Raw genomic sequence first — 15,467 nt, forward strand, 5'->3', positions numbered from 1 at the left:
TTCATTTTGGTCTCGATAATGAATAAACTGAAGAAACAGTGGAGCTTTACGCAGTCGGTAGGTTTTTTCTCATTCAAAAAGTGCCCTTTTCCCGTGACATTGGAATATCTCAATTGCATCCTCCTCACGTCATCTCTAATTCTCTAAACCCATTGGTGAGAAAACCTGAGTGCCCTCCCCTCTGACCTTCTCCACCAATGTGAACAATAAAAAGGTACTGCTGAGATTTGAACTCAGGATCTCCTGTTTACTAGACAGGAACTTTAACCAACTAAGCCACAGCACCCATAAAAGTGATATATGTTGCAGATGTGAACACCCACACCTATTTGAATCAAACCAGTCTCATTAATTTAACCCACATCTCTGTCTAGCAAAATCACATCACAAAAGAGATGTCTTTTAGTAATATTGGAAACGATACAGACACCTTCAATTGTCTAGCAACAGGGTTTCTTAAGCTACGTTTTGGGACGCAAAGTGGGCCTGAGCATGTGAGAGGCAGTGTTGACAAATCCTCAGGAAGGAAAGTAGCTATTGCTGGTCCTAAAAGTAGCTAGAAGTCGCTAAATGACGTCATCACATAATTTTCATAATTGGCCAAGTGGATGTAATTGTGATTGACGCTGTAGGAGAGAGGAATAACGTCTCGGGAGAGACAAAAAGTGAGTAAAAAACACCCTAAGTATGTTTAGAACTACAATTGAACTTTCTTCTGTCGATTCTTGTCTTTTTTCTGAATACTCACTAAATATAGCGACAAAGTCGCTAAGTTGGCAACACTGGTGAGAGGTGGGTAGCGAGATATCAGTAATCAATGGTAATCACATACTATTTCTTCGTAACTATGATCATTCGAGAACAGTACATTTTTCATTTGGGTCTCGAGATGAATAAACTCAAGAACCTCTGACATGAATTCTTAAACTATGATTTGGGACCCAAAGCGGTTATTAACATGTCATAGGTGGGTCGCGAGATATGAGTGAACATTCAGAATCATATACTATTTCTTCATAATGTTGGTCGTTCGAGGACACTGCATTTCTCATTTGGCTCTGGAGCTTAAAAATTGTAAAAACGTTTGAAACAGCAGATGAATCATTTCGTGTAAGTAATTAACCTACAATATGGTGGGGAACTTTGTCAAACGGCAGAGTTGCTGAGTTTCTTAGCTTGCGTAGTAAGTCTTAACTCATTCAAAAAACAACCCTTCTAAAATTACATTGCAGTGCCGTGACCCGGATTCGAACCGGGGTTGCTGCGACCACAACGCAGAGTACTAACCACTATACGATCACGGCCGGCTACAAGAGCTGGCTTTGTAAAGCCTACATAGGCTGTGAAAGTGATGTGCACAAGCTGACTAAACTCTTTTCATTTTGGTCTCGATAATGAATAAACTGAAGAAACAGTGGAGCTTTACACAGTCGGTAGGTTTTTTCTCATTCAAAAAGTGCCCTTTTTCCGTGACATTGGAATATCTCAATTGCATCCTCCTCACGTCATCTCTAATTCTCTAAACCCATTGGTGAGAAAACCTGAGTGCCCTCCCCTCTGACCTTCTCCACCAATGTGAACAATAAAAAGGTACTGCTGAGATTTGAACTCAGGATCTCCTGTTTACTAGACAGGCACTTTAACCAACTAAGCCACAGCACCCATAAAAGTCATATATGTTGCAGATGTGAACACCCACACCTATTTGAATCAAACCAGTCTCATTAATTTAACCCACATCTCTGTATAGCAAAATCACATCACAAAAGAGATGTCTTTTACTAATATCGGAAACGATACAGACACCTTCAATTGTCTAGCAACAGGGTTTCTTAAGCTACGTTTTGGGACGCAAAGTGGGCCTGAGCATGTGAGAGGCAGTGTTGCCAAATCCTCAGGAAGGAAAGTAGCTATTGCTGGTCCTAAAAGTAGCTAGAAGTCGCTAAATTACGTCATCACATCATTTTCATAATTGGCCAAGTGGATGTAATTGTGATTGACGCTGTAGGAGAGAGGAATAACGTCTCGGGAGAGACAAAAAGTGAGTAAAAAACACCCGAAGTATGTTTAGAACTACAATTGAACTTTCTTCTGTCGATTCTTGTCTTTATTCTGAATACTCACTAAATATAGCGACAAAGTCGCTAAGTTGGCAACACTGGTGAGAGGTGGGTAGCGAGATATCAGTAATCAATGGTAATCACATACTATTTCTTCGTAACTATGATCATTCGAGAACAGTACATTTTTCATTTGGGTCTCGAGATGAATAAACTCAAGAACCTCTGACATGAATTCTTAAACTATGATTTGGGACCCAAAGCGGTTATTAACATGTCATAGGTGGGTCGCGAGATATGAGTGAACATTCAGAATCATATACTATTTCTTCATAATGTTGGTCGTTCGAGGACACTGCATTTCTCATTTGGCTCTGGAGCTTAAAAATGGTAAAAACCTCTGAAACAGCAGATGAATCATTTCGTGTAAGTAATTAACCTACGATATGGTGGGGAACTTTGTCAAACGGCAGAGTTGCTGAGTTTCTTAGCTTGCGTAGTAAGTCTTAACTCATTCAAAAAACAACCCTTCTAAAATTACATTGCAGTGCCGTGACCCGGATTCGAACCGGGGTTGCTGCGACCACAACGCAGAGTACTAACCACTATACGATCACGGCCGGCTACAAGAGCTGGCTTTGTAAAGCCTACATAGGCTGTGAAAGTGATGTGCACAAGCTGGCTAAACTCTTTTCATTTTGGTCTCGATAATGAATAAACTGAAGAAACAGTGGAGCTTTACGCAGTCGGTAGGTTTTTACTCATTCAAAAAGTGCCCTTTTCCCGTGACATTGGAATATCTCAATTGCATCCTCCTCACGTCATCTCTAATTCTCTAAACCCATTGGTGAGAAAACCTGAGTGCCCTCCCCTCTGACCTTCTCCACCAATGTGAACAATAAAAAGGTACTGCTGAGATTTGAACTCAGGATCTCCTGTTTACTAGACAGGAACTTTAACCAACTAAGCCACAGCACCCATAAAAGTGATATATGTTGCAGATGTGAACACCCACACCTATTTGAATCAAACCAGTCTCATTAATTTAACCCACATCTCTGTCTAGCAAAATCACATCACAAAAGAGATGTCTTTTAGTAATATTGGAAACGATACAGACACCTTCAATTGTCTAGCAACAGGGTTTCTTAAGCTACGTTTTGGGACGCAAAGTGGGCCTGAGCATGTGAGAGGCAGTGTTGACAAATCCTCAGGAAGGAAAGTAGCTATTGCTGGTCCTAAAAGTAGCTAGAAGTCGCTAAATGACGTCATCACATAATTTTCATAATTGGCCAAGTGGATGTAATTGTGATTGACGCTGTAGGAGAGAGGAATAACGTCTCGGGAGAGACAAAAAGTGAGTAAAAAACACCCTAAGTATGTTTAGAACTACAATTGAACTTTCTTCTGTCGATTCTTGTCTTTTTTCTGAATACTCACTAAATATAGCGACAAAGTCGCTAAGTTGGCAACACTGGTGAGAGGTGGGTAGCGAGATATCAGTAATCAATGGTAATCACATACTATTTCTTCGTAACTATGATCATTCGAGAACAGTACATTTTTCATTTGGGTCTCGAGATGAATAAACTCAAGAACCTCTGACATGAATTCTTAAACTATGATTTGGGACCCAAAGCGGTTATTAACATGTCATAGGTGGGTCGCGAGATATGAGTGAACATTCAGAATCATATACTATTTCTTCATAATGTTGGTCGTTCGAGGACACTGCATTTCTCATTTGGCTCTGGAGCTTAAAAATTGTAAAAACGTTTGAAACAGCAGATGAATCATTTCGTGTAAGTAATTAACCTACAATATGGTGGGGAACTTTGTCAAACGGCAGAGTTGCTGAGTTTCTTAGCTTGCGTAGTAAGTCTTAACTCATTCAAAAAACAACCCTTCTAAAATTACATTGCAGTGCCGTGACCCGGATTCGAACCGGGGTTGCTGCGACCACAACGCAGAGTACTAACCACTATACGATCACGGCCGGCTACAAGAGCTGGCTTTGTAAAGCCTACATAGGCTGTGAAAGTGATGTGCACAAGCTGACTAAACTCTTTTCATTTTGGTCTCGATAATGAATAAACTGAAGAAACAGTGGAGCTTTACACAGTCGGTAGGTTTTTTCTCATTCAAAAAGTGCCCTTTTTCCGTGACATTGGAATATCTCAATTGCATCCTCCTCACGTCATCTCTAATTCTCTAAACCCATTGGTGAGAAAACCTGAGTGCCCTCCCCTCTGACCTTCTCCACCAATGTGAACAATAAAAAGGTACTGCTGAGATTTGAACTCAGGATCTCCTGTTTACTAGACAGGCACTTTAACCAACTAAGCCACAGCACCCATAAAAGTCATATATGTTGCAGATGTGAACACCCACACCTATTTGAATCAAACCAGTCTCATTAATTTAACCCACATCTCTGTATAGCAAAATCACATCACAAAAGAGATGTCTTTTACTAATATCGGAAACGATACAGACACCTTCAATTGTCTAGCAACAGGGTTTCTTAAGCTACGTTTTGGGACGCAAAGTGGGCCTGAGCATGTGAGAGGCAGTGTTGACAAATCCTCAGGAAGGAAAGTAGCTATTGCTGGTCCTAAAAGTAGCTAGAAGTCGCTAAATGACGTCATCACATAATTTTCATAATTGGCCAAGTGGATGTAATTGTGATTGACGCTGTAGGAGAGAGGAATAACGTCTCGGGAGAGACAAAAAGTGAGTAAAAAACACCCTAAGTATGTTTAGAACTACAATTGAACTTTCTTCTGTCGATTCTTGTCTTTTTTCTGAATACTCACTAAATATAGCGACAAAGTCGCTAAGTTGGCAACACTGGTGAGAGGTGGGTAGCGAGATATCAGTAATCAATGGTAATCACATACTATTTCTTCGTAACTATGATCATTCGAGAACAGTACATTTTTCATTTGGGTCTCGAGATGAATAAACTCAAGAACCTCTGACATGAATTCTTAAACTATGATTTGGGACCCAAAGCGGTTATTAACATGTCATAGGTGGGTCGCGAGATATGAGTGAACATTCAGAATCATATACTATTTCTTCATAATGTTGGTCGTTCGAGGACACTGCATTTCTCATTTGGCTCTGGAGCTTAAAAATTGTAAAAACGTTTGAAACAGCAGATGAATCATTTCGTGTAAGTAATTAACCTACAATATGGTGGGGAACTTTGTCAAACGGCAGAGTTGCTGAGTTTCTTAGCTTGCGTAGTAAGTCTTAACTCATTCAAAAAACAACCCTTCTAAAATTACATTGCAGTGCCGTGACCCGGATTCGAACCGGGGTTGCTGCGACCACAACGCAGAGTACTAACCACTATACGATCACGGCCGGCTACAAGAGCTGGCTTTGTAAAGCCTACATAGGCTGTGAAAGTGATGTGCACAAGCTGACTAAACTCTTTTCATTTTGGTCTCGATAATGAATAAACTGAAGAAACAGTGGAGCTTTACACAGTCGGTAGGTTTTTTCTCATTCAAAAAGTGCCCTTTTTCCGTGACATTGGAATATCTCAATTGCATCCTCCTCACGTCATCTCTAATTCTCTAAACCCATTGGTGAGAAAACCTGAGTGCCCTCCCCTCTGACCTTCTCCACCAATGTGAACAATAAAAAGGTACTGCTGAGATTTGAACTCAGGATCTCCTGTTTACTAGACAGGCACTTTAACCAACTAAGCCACAGCACCCATAAAAGTCATATATGTTGCAGATGTGAACACCCACACCTATTTGAATCAAACCAGTCTCATTAATTTAACCCACATCTCTGTATAGCAAAATCACATCACAAAAGAGATGTCTTTTACTAATATCGGAAACGATACAGACACCTTCAATTGTCTAGCAACAGGGTTTCTTAAGCTACGTTTTGGGACGCAAAGTGGGCCTGAGCATGTGAGAGGCAGTGTTGCCAAATCCTCAGGAAGGAAAGTAGCTATTGCTGGTCCTAAAAGTAGCTAGAAGTCGCTAAATTACGTCATCACATCATTTTCATAATTGGCCAAGTGGATGTAATTGTGATTGACGCTGTAGGAGAGAGGAATAACGTCTCGGGAGAGACAAAAAGTGAGTAAAAAACACCCGAAGTATGTTTAGAACTACAATTGAACTTTCTTCTGTCGATTCTTGTCTTTATTCTGAATACTCACTAAATATAGCGACAAAGTCGCTAAGTTGGCAACACTGGTGAGAGGTGGGTAGCGAGATATCAGTAATCAATGGTAATCACATACTATTTCTTCGTAACTATGATCATTCGAGAACAGTACATTTTTCATTTGGGTCTCGAGATGAATAAACTCAAGAACCTCTGACATGAATTCTTAAACTATGATTTGGGACCCAAAGCGGTTATTAACATGTCATAGGTGGGTCGCGAGATATGAGTGAACATTCAGAATCATATACTATTTCTTCATAATGTTGGTCGTTCGAGGACACTGCATTTCTCATTTGGCTCTGGAGCTTAAAAATTGTAAAAACGTTTGAAACAGCAGATGAATCATTTCGTGTAAGTAATTAACCTACAATATGGTGGGGAACTTTGTCAAACGGCAGAGTTGCTGAGTTTCTTAGCTTGCGTAGTAAGTCTTAACTCATTCAAAAAACAACCCTTCTAAAATTACATTGCAGTGCCGTGACCCGGATTCGAACCGGGGTTGCTGCGACCACAACGCAGAGTACTAACCACTATACGATCACGGCCGGCTACAAGAGCTGGCTTTGTAAAGCCTACATAGGCTGTGAAAGTGATGTGCACAAGCTGACTAAACTCTTTTCATTTTGGTCTCGATAATGAATAAACTGAAGAAACAGTGGAGCTTTACACAGTCGGTAGGTTTTTTCTCATTCAAAAAGTGCCCTTTTTCCGTGACATTGGAATATCTCAATTGCATCCTCCTCACGTCATCTCTAATTCTCTAAACCCATTGGTGAGAAAACCTGAGTGCCCTCCCCTCTGACCTTCTCCACCAATGTGAACAATAAAAAGGTACTGCTGAGATTTGAACTCAGGATCTCCTGTTTACTAGACAGGAACTTTAACCAACTAAGCCACAGCACCTATAAAAGTGATATATGTTGCAGATGTGAACACCCACACCTATTTGAATCAAACCAGTCTCATTAATTTAACCCACATCTCTGTCTAGCAAAATCACATCACAAAAGAGATGTCTTTTAGTAATATTGGAAACGATACAGACACCTTCAATTGTCTAGCAACAGGGTTTCTTAAGCTACGTTTTGGGACGCAAAGTGGGCCTGAGCATGTGAGAGGCAGTGTTGCCAAATCCTCAGGAAGGAAAGTAGCTATTGCTGGTCCTAAAAGTAGCTAGAAGTCGCTAAATGACGTCATCACATCATTTTCATAATTGGCCAAGTGGATGTAATTGTGATTGACGCTGTAGGAGAGAGGAATAACGTCTCGGGAGAGACAAAAAGTGAGTAAAAAACACCCTAAGTATGTTTAGAACTACAATTGAACTTTCTTCTGTCGATTCTTGTCTTTTTTCTGAATACTCACTAAATATAGCGACAAAGTCGCTAAGTTGGCAACACTGGTGAGAGGTGGGTAGCGAGATATCAGTAATCAATGGTAATCACATACTATTTCTTCGTAACTATGATCATTCGAGAACAGTACATTTTTCATTTGGGTCTCGAGATGAATAAACTCAAGAACCTCTGACATGAATTCTTAAACTATGATTTGGGACCCAAAGCGGTTATTAACATGTCATAGGTGGGTCGCGAGATATGAGTGAACATTCAGAATCATATACTATTTCTTCATAATGTTGGTCGTTCGAGGACACTGCATTTCTCATTTGGCTCTGGAGCTTAAAAATTGTAAAAACGTTTGAAACAGCAGATGAATCATTTCGTGTAAGTAATTAACCTACAATATGGTGGGGAACTTTGTCAAACGGCAGAGTTGCTGAGTTTCTTAGCTTGCGTAGTAAGTCTTAACTCATTCAAAAAACAACCCTTCTAAAATTACATTGCAGTGCCGTGACCCGGATTCGAACCGGGGTTGCTGCGACCACAACGCAGAGTACTAACCACTATACGATCACGGCCGGCTACAAGAGCTGGCTTTGTAAAGCCTACATAGGCTGTGAAAGTGATGTGCACAAGCTGACTAAACTCTTTTCATTTTGGTCTCGATAATGAATAAACTGAAGAAACAGTGGAGCTTTACACAGTCGGTAGGTTTTTTCTCATTCAAAAAGTGCCCTTTTTCCGTGACATTGGAATATCTCAATTGCATCCTCCTCACGTCATCTCTAATTCTCTAAACCCATTGGTGAGAAAACCTGAGTGCCCTCCCCTCTGACCTTCTCCACCAATGTGAACAATAAAAAGGTACTGCTGAGATTTGAACTCAGGATCTCCTGTTTACTAGACAGGCACTTTAACCAACTAAGCCACAGCACCCATAAAAGTCATATATGTTGCAGATGTGAACACCCACACCTATTTGAATCAAACCAGTCTCATTAATTTAACCCACATCTCTGTATAGCAAAATCACATCACAAAAGAGATGTCTTTTACTAATATCGGAAACGATACAGACACCTTCAATTGTCTAGCAACAGGGTTTCTTAAGCTACGTTTTGGGACGCAAAGTGGGCCTGAGCATGTGAGAGGCAGTGTTGCCAAATCCTCAGGAAGGAAAGTAGCTATTGCTGGTCCTAAAAGTAGCTAGAAGTCGCTAAATTACGTCATCACATCATTTTCATAATTGGCCAAGTGGATGTAATTGTGATTGACGCTGTAGGAGAGAGGAATAACATCTCGGGAGAGACAAAAAGTGAGTAAAAAACACCCTAAGTATGTTTAGAACTACAATTGAACTTTCTTCTGTCGATTCTTGTCTTTTTTCTGAATACTCACTAAATATAGCGACAAAGTCGCTAAGTTGGCAACACTGGTGAGAGGTGGGTAGCGAGATATCAGTAATCAATGGTAATCACATACTATTTCTTCGTAACTATGATCATTCGAGAACAGTACATTTTTCATTTGGGTCTCGAGATGAATAAACTCAAGAACCTCTGACATGAATTCTTAAACTATGATTTGGGACCCAAAGCGGTTATTAACATGTCATAGGTGGGTCGCGAGATATGAGTGAACATTCAGAATCATATACTATTTCTTCATAATGTTGGTCGTTCGAGGACACTGCATTTCTCATTTGGCTCTGGAGCTTAAAAATTGTAAAAACGTTTGAAACAGCAGATGAATCATTTCGTGTAAGTAATTAACCTACAATATGGTGGGGAACTTTGTCAAACGGCAGAGTTGCTGAGTTTCTTAGCTTGCGTAGTAAGTCTTAACTCATTCAAAAAACAACCCTTCTAAAATTACATTGCAGTGCCGTGACCCGGATTCGAACCGGGGTTGCTGCGACCACAACGCAGAGTACTAACCACTATACGATCACGGCCGGCTACAAGAGCTGGCTTTGTAAAGCCTACATAGGCTGTGAAAGTGATGTGCACAAGCTGACTAAACTCTTTTCATTTTGGTCTCGATAATGAATAAACTGAAGAAACAGTGGAGCTTTACACAGTCGGTAGGTTTTTTCTCATTCAAAAAGTGCCCTTTTTCCGTGACATTGGAATATCTCAATTGCATCCTCCTCACGTCATCTCTAATTCTCTAAACCCATTGGTGAGAAAACCTGAGTGCCCTCCCCTCTGACCTTCTCCACCAATGTGAACAATAAAAAGGTACTGCTGAGATTTGAACTCAGGATCTCCTGTTTACTAGACAGGCACTTTAACCAACTAAGCCACAGCACCCATAAAAGTCATATATGTTGCAGATGTGAACACCCACACCTATTTGAATCAAACCAGTCTCATTAATTTAACCCACATCTCTGTATAGCAAAATCACATCACAAAAGAGATGTCTTTTACTAATATCGGAAACGATACAGACACCTTCAATTGTCTAGCAACAGGGTTTCTTAAGCTACGTTTTGGGACGCAAAGTGGGCCTGAGCATGTGAGAGGCAGTGTTGCCAAATCCTCAGGAAGGAAAGTAGCTATTGCTGGTCCTAAAAGTAGCTAGAAGTCGCTAAATTACGTCATCACATCATTTTCATAATTGGCCAAGTGGATGTAATTGTGATTGACGCTGTAGGAGAGAGGAATAACATCTCGGGAGAGACAAAAAGTGAGTAAAAAACACCCTAAGTATGTTTAGAACTACAATTGAACTTTCTTCTGTCGATTCTTGTCTTTTTTCTGAATACTCACTAAATATAGCGACAAAGTCGCTAAGTTGGCAACACTGGTGAGAGGTGGGTAGCGAGATATCAGTAATCAATGGTAATCACATACTATTTCTTCGTAACTATGATCATTCGAGAACAGTACATTTTTCATTTGGGTCTCGAGATGAATAAACTCAAGAACCTCTGACATGAATTCTTAAACTATGATTTGGGACCCAAAGCGGTTATTAACATGTCATAGGTGGGTCGCGAGATATGAGTGAACATTCAGAATCATATACTATTTCTTCATAATGTTGGTCGTTCGAGGACACTGCATTTCTCATTTGGCTCTGGAGCTTAAAAATGGTAAAAACGTCTGAAACAGCAGATGAATCATTTCGTGTAAGTAATTAACCTACAATATGGTGGGGAACTTTGTCAAACGGCAGAGTTGCTGAGTTTCTTAGCTTGCGTAGTAAGTCTTAACTCATTCAAAAAACAACCCTTCTAAAATTACATTGCAGTGCCGTGACCCGGATTCGAACCGGGGTTGCTGCGACCACAACGCAGAGTACTAACCACTATACGATCACGGCCGGCTACAAGAGCTGGCTTTGTAAAGCCTACATAGGCTGTGAAAGTGATGTGCACAAGCTGACTAAACTCTTTTCATTTTGGTCTCGATAATGAATAAACTGAAGAAACAGTGGAGCTTTACACAGTCGGTAGGTTTTTTCTCATTCAAAAAGTGCCCTTTTTCCGTGACATTGGAATATCTCAATTGCATCCTCCTCACGTCATCTCTAATTCTCTAAACCCATTGGTGAGAAAACCTGAGTGCCCTCCCCTCTGACCTTCTCCACCAATGTGAACAATAAAAAGGTACTGCTGAGATTTGAACTCAGGATCTCCTGTTTACTAGACAGGCACTTTAACCAACTAAGCCACAGCACCCATAAAAGTCATATATGTTGCAGATGTGAACACCCACACCTATTTGAATCAAACCAGTCTCATTAATTTAACCCACATCTCTGTATAGCAAAATCACATCACAAAAGAGATGTCTTTTACTAATATCGGAAACGATACAGACACCTTCAATTGTCTAGCAACAGGGTTTCTTAAGCTACGTTTTGGGACGCAAAGTGGGCCTGAGCATGTGAGAGGCAGTGTTGCCAAATCCTCAGGAAGGAAAGTAGCTATTGCTGGTCCTAAAAGTAGCTAGAAGTCGCTAAATTACGTCATCACATCATTTTCATAATTGGCCAAGTGGATGTAATTGTGATTGACGCTGTAGGAGAGAGGAATAACGTCTCGGGAGAGACAAAAAGTGAGTAAAAAACACCCGAAGTATGTTTAGAACTACAATTGAACTTTCTTCTGTCGATTCTTGTCTTTATTCTGAATACTCACTAAATATAGCGACAAAGTCGCTAAGTTGGCAACACTGGTGAGAGGTGGGTAGCGAGATATCAGTAATCAATGGTAATCACATACTATTTCTTCGTAACTATGATCATTCGAGAACAGTACATTTTTCATTTGGGTCTCGACATGAATAAACTCAAGAACCTCTGACATGAATTCTTAAACTATGATTTGGGACCCAAAGCGGTTATTAACATGTCATAGGTGGGTCGCGAGATATGAGTGAACATTCAGAATCATATACTATTTCTTCATAATGTTGGTCGTTCGAGGACACTGCATTTCTCATTTGGCTCTGGAGCTTAAAAATTGTAAAAACGTTTGAAACAGCAGATGAATCATTTCGTGTAAGTAATTAACCTACAATATGGTGGGGAACTTTGTCAAACGGCAGAGTTGCTGAGTTTCTTAGCTTGCGTAGTAAGTCTTAACTCATTCAAAAAACAACCCTTCTAAAATTACATTGCAGTGCCGTGACCCGGATTCGAACCGGGGTTGCTGCGACCACAACGCAGAGTACTAACCACTATACGATCACGGCCGGCTACAAGAGCTGGCTTTGTAAAGCCTACATAGGCTGTGAAAGTGATGTGCACAAGCTGACTAAACTCTTTTCATTTTGGTCTCGATAATGAATAAACTGAAGAAACAGTGGAGCTTTACACAGTCGGTAGGTTTTTTCTCATTCAAAAAGTGCCCTTTTTCCGTGACATTGGAATATCTCAATTGCATCCTCCTCACGTCATCTCTAATTCTCTAAACCCATTGGTGAGAAAACCTGAGTGCCCTCCCCTCTGACCTTCTCCACCAATGTGAACAATAAAAAGGTACTGCTGAGATTTGAACTCAGGATCTCCTGTTTACTAGACAGGCACTTTAACCACCTAAGCCACAGCACCCATAAAAGTCATATATGTTGCAGATGTGAACACCCACACCTATTTGAATCAAACCAGTCTCATTAATTTAACCCACATCTCTGTATAGCAAAATCACATCACAAAAGAGATGTCTTTTACTAATATCGGAAACGATACAGACACCTTCAATTGTCTAGCAACAGGGTTTCTTAAGCTACGTTTTGGGACGCAAAGTGGGCCTGAGCATGTGAGAGGCAGTGTTGCCAAATCCTCAGGAAGGAAAGTAGCTATTGCTGGTCCTAAAAGTAGCTAGAAGTCGCTAAATTACGTCATCACATCATTTTCATAATTGGCCAAGTGGATGTAATTGTGATTGACGCTGTAGGAGAGAGGAATAACGTCTCGGGAGAGACAAAAAGTGAGTAAAAAACACCCGAAGTATGTTTAGAACTACAATTGAACTTTCTTCTGTCGATTCTTGTCTTTTTTCTGAATACTCACTAAATATAGCGACGAAGTCGCTAAGTTGGCAACACTGGTGAGAGGTGGGTAGCGAGATATCAGTAATCAATGGTAATTGTTAGTGTTCAAATACTGGAGAGTTGAGACCAAATCACGGACGCTGGACAGAGTGGATTTCAGTTGTAACAAAAGACAGTTTTAATGAGTCAGAGATATCTTGTCCCGCAGTTTTACGTGCACGGACCTAGTTCACATGACTCGGCAAGGAGCCAGGTGAAAAAGAGACCTATACAATGGTTACACACATTTTTATACATAGAATAAAGTAGGTGGAGTCTTGTCGTTTCGGTCTTCTTGACTGGTCGGAGGGTTGGAGGCGGGCCTTGCTCTAGCCAGAGCGGGCCCCATTGGTGCACAGCAAAAGTTCTTTGCTCTTGGGACCGGCCAGTTAGAGGGAGATGAGATGTGTGTTTATATAAGGAAGAGGGGGTCAGTCTTCTGGCTGGGTGTATGTGTTCTTACGACGGAATGTCTTTGTTTATATGAGCTATGTGTATGAATATTTATATAACAAATCCCCCTCTTCACGTCTATTAGACGTGAAAACTATAGCAGAAAGGTGGCGGTTGCAATCGTGGGTATACATAAGGTGGTGCTCCTAACCTTGTCTGATTTGCATGGTGGGTCTGTAGGTGTAGTGCTACGTTTGGGACGGGAGTGATTGGAGGGAGTGATATCAGGAAAGGAGTTAGGGACATGTGTAGGGGTTGGTGTATGTGATGTGGCAGGGTGAAATAGTTGTTCAATTAACCATGTGAAAGTCCTAGGGTTACTCCAAATATCAGTATGAATATCACAAATAAGGGACCAGATATCCCCAGCCTCACCCAGAGAGGGAGAAATTTCCCTCTAACTGGGCGAGGTTCCCTTCTCAGGGGAGGCGGAGTTTGATGCCGCATCACCTGAGGAAGGAGTGTCTTCATTTGGAATCGAATTTAGGCCGCTCAAATCAGCTCTGACTTCAGTCAGTGTTCTAGAAGGAATTGGGGCTGGGGTGCAATGTGTAAGGCGGTGTCAAGGTGTGCCTGATTTACCTTTGACCTGGACTGAGTGTGAAGTAACCTCCTTCACTTCGTACGGTCCAGTCCACCTGGGTTCCAGCCACTTTCTCTTGTGGACTGTAACCCTCACCCCGTCACCAACCTTTACCTTCAGTAGTGTCGTGTCCCCCGGCAGCTCCCCCTCCTGGACCTTGTGAACCTGGGTAGAGAGTGCTGCAGAGAGAACCGTCAGTTTTTTCACATAATTAGACATTACAATTTGTTGTACATCAAGGGCGGGCATATGACCTCCCTCCCTTGGTGGACCATGCATGATTCTTCCAGTCATTATCCCATGAGGCACATACTTTAGCTATCTTAGCTTTTGCTTTTGGTTTGACGTTCCACCAGATTTTGGGATTGGGGCCTGTACACAGATCCAAATCTGTGGGTTATGCCAAATCTTTCTTCCACCTGTCTCAGGTGTTTGTTAAATGTGAGCCATTTGTCAAATTTGATTTGTCTTGGGATGCCATACCTGGGTATTAGTTTGGTTTGTAGCCACTTAAAAGACTGACCTAGCATCCTCCCCTTTTGTTAGTATTGCCTCTACCCATTTGGAGAACCTATCTACTATGACTAGGAGATAGAGTTTGCCTTTAGATAAATTTTTGGGGCCCATGTCGGTGTAGTCTATCCTAATATCCTGAAAACATGCATTAGGTATTACGTATGAGCCCATTGGTGTTTGATATGGTTTCTTTGGGTTGTGTCTGTCACAACCATTGCATTCGTCACAAAATAAATAATCGTCATAAAATAAGTCAGTCATATTTTTTATGTGAGGGTGCCACCAGATGTGCGAGGCCTTTTTGGAGGGTCTTTAGTTTGCCTTCGTGTGTGGGGCCATGTGTTTCTCATAAAAGTTCTGGGTCCATCAGTGTGGCCTGCTTCATGGGCATGGGCTGAGTCTGTATAGATATTCAGTCTTTCCTTTTCCTCTGATGAGGACCTGCGTCAATCCGATGATTTCAGCTAATTTGGCCGATGCTGGTTGAGGGATGATGGCTGATTGAAGGGTGACATCACGAGGTGAGCTGTTTTTTCAATAGCTTTTGCTACTGCAGCAACGTATCTGGAGCATGTTGACTGTCCTACCACAATGTGGTCAAGTTTGAAGAGTAGTACATCAAGACCCTTCTCTCCCCCTCTTGTTTCTGGAATAGGACGGATGAGGTGAATCCTTCCCTTTCAGAAACATCCAAATGGAACTTGTTCTTGTAGTCAGGTGCAGTCAGAGCTGCTGCCGCTGATAGATCTGTTTTCAGGAATGC

General features: G+C 41.3%; 15 non-coding genes across 15 annotated transcripts; all 15 read right to left on the minus strand.

The window, feature by feature from the left end:
• Positions 1–1,232: 1,232 nt before the first annotated feature.
• Positions 1,233–1,304, minus strand: trnah-gug. Its single transcript has one exon. It is a non-coding gene; the product is annotated as a tRNA-His (tRNA).
• A 284-nt stretch (positions 1,305–1,588) lies between these two features.
• Positions 1,589–1,662, minus strand: trnat-agu. Its single transcript has one exon. It is a non-coding gene; the product is annotated as a tRNA-Thr (tRNA).
• A 946-nt stretch (positions 1,663–2,608) lies between these two features.
• On the minus strand, positions 2,609–2,680 carry trnah-gug. Its single transcript has one exon. It is a non-coding gene; the product is annotated as a tRNA-His (tRNA).
• A 1,304-nt stretch (positions 2,681–3,984) lies between these two features.
• trnah-gug lies at positions 3,985–4,056 on the minus strand. The gene has a single exon. It is a non-coding gene; the product is annotated as a tRNA-His (tRNA).
• A 284-nt stretch (positions 4,057–4,340) lies between these two features.
• trnat-agu lies at positions 4,341–4,414 on the minus strand. The gene has a single exon. It is a non-coding gene; the product is annotated as a tRNA-Thr (tRNA).
• Positions 4,415–5,360: 946 nt separating this feature from the next.
• trnah-gug lies at positions 5,361–5,432 on the minus strand. Its single transcript has one exon. It is a non-coding gene; the product is annotated as a tRNA-His (tRNA).
• A 284-nt stretch (positions 5,433–5,716) lies between these two features.
• trnat-agu lies at positions 5,717–5,790 on the minus strand. Its single transcript has one exon. It is a non-coding gene; the product is annotated as a tRNA-Thr (tRNA).
• Positions 5,791–6,736: 946 nt separating this feature from the next.
• Positions 6,737–6,808, minus strand: trnah-gug. The gene has a single exon. It is a non-coding gene; the product is annotated as a tRNA-His (tRNA).
• A 1,304-nt stretch (positions 6,809–8,112) lies between these two features.
• trnah-gug lies at positions 8,113–8,184 on the minus strand. Its single transcript has one exon. It is a non-coding gene; the product is annotated as a tRNA-His (tRNA).
• A 284-nt stretch (positions 8,185–8,468) lies between these two features.
• trnat-agu lies at positions 8,469–8,542 on the minus strand. Its single transcript has one exon. It is a non-coding gene; the product is annotated as a tRNA-Thr (tRNA).
• A 946-nt stretch (positions 8,543–9,488) lies between these two features.
• Positions 9,489–9,560, minus strand: trnah-gug. The gene has a single exon. It is a non-coding gene; the product is annotated as a tRNA-His (tRNA).
• A 284-nt stretch (positions 9,561–9,844) lies between these two features.
• Positions 9,845–9,918, minus strand: trnat-agu. The gene has a single exon. It is a non-coding gene; the product is annotated as a tRNA-Thr (tRNA).
• Positions 9,919–10,864: 946 nt separating this feature from the next.
• trnah-gug lies at positions 10,865–10,936 on the minus strand. Its single transcript has one exon. It is a non-coding gene; the product is annotated as a tRNA-His (tRNA).
• Positions 10,937–11,220: 284 nt separating this feature from the next.
• Positions 11,221–11,294, minus strand: trnat-agu. The gene has a single exon. It is a non-coding gene; the product is annotated as a tRNA-Thr (tRNA).
• Positions 11,295–12,240: 946 nt separating this feature from the next.
• On the minus strand, positions 12,241–12,312 carry trnah-gug. The gene has a single exon. It is a non-coding gene; the product is annotated as a tRNA-His (tRNA).
• Positions 12,313–15,467: the final 3,155 nt, after the last annotated feature.

The sequence above is a fragment of the Oncorhynchus mykiss genome, unplaced genomic scaffold (assembly GCF_013265735.2).
Source record: "Oncorhynchus mykiss isolate Arlee unplaced genomic scaffold, USDA_OmykA_1.1 un_scaffold_363, whole genome shotgun sequence".
NCBI lineage: Eukaryota > Metazoa > Chordata > Actinopteri > Salmoniformes > Salmonidae > Oncorhynchus > Oncorhynchus mykiss.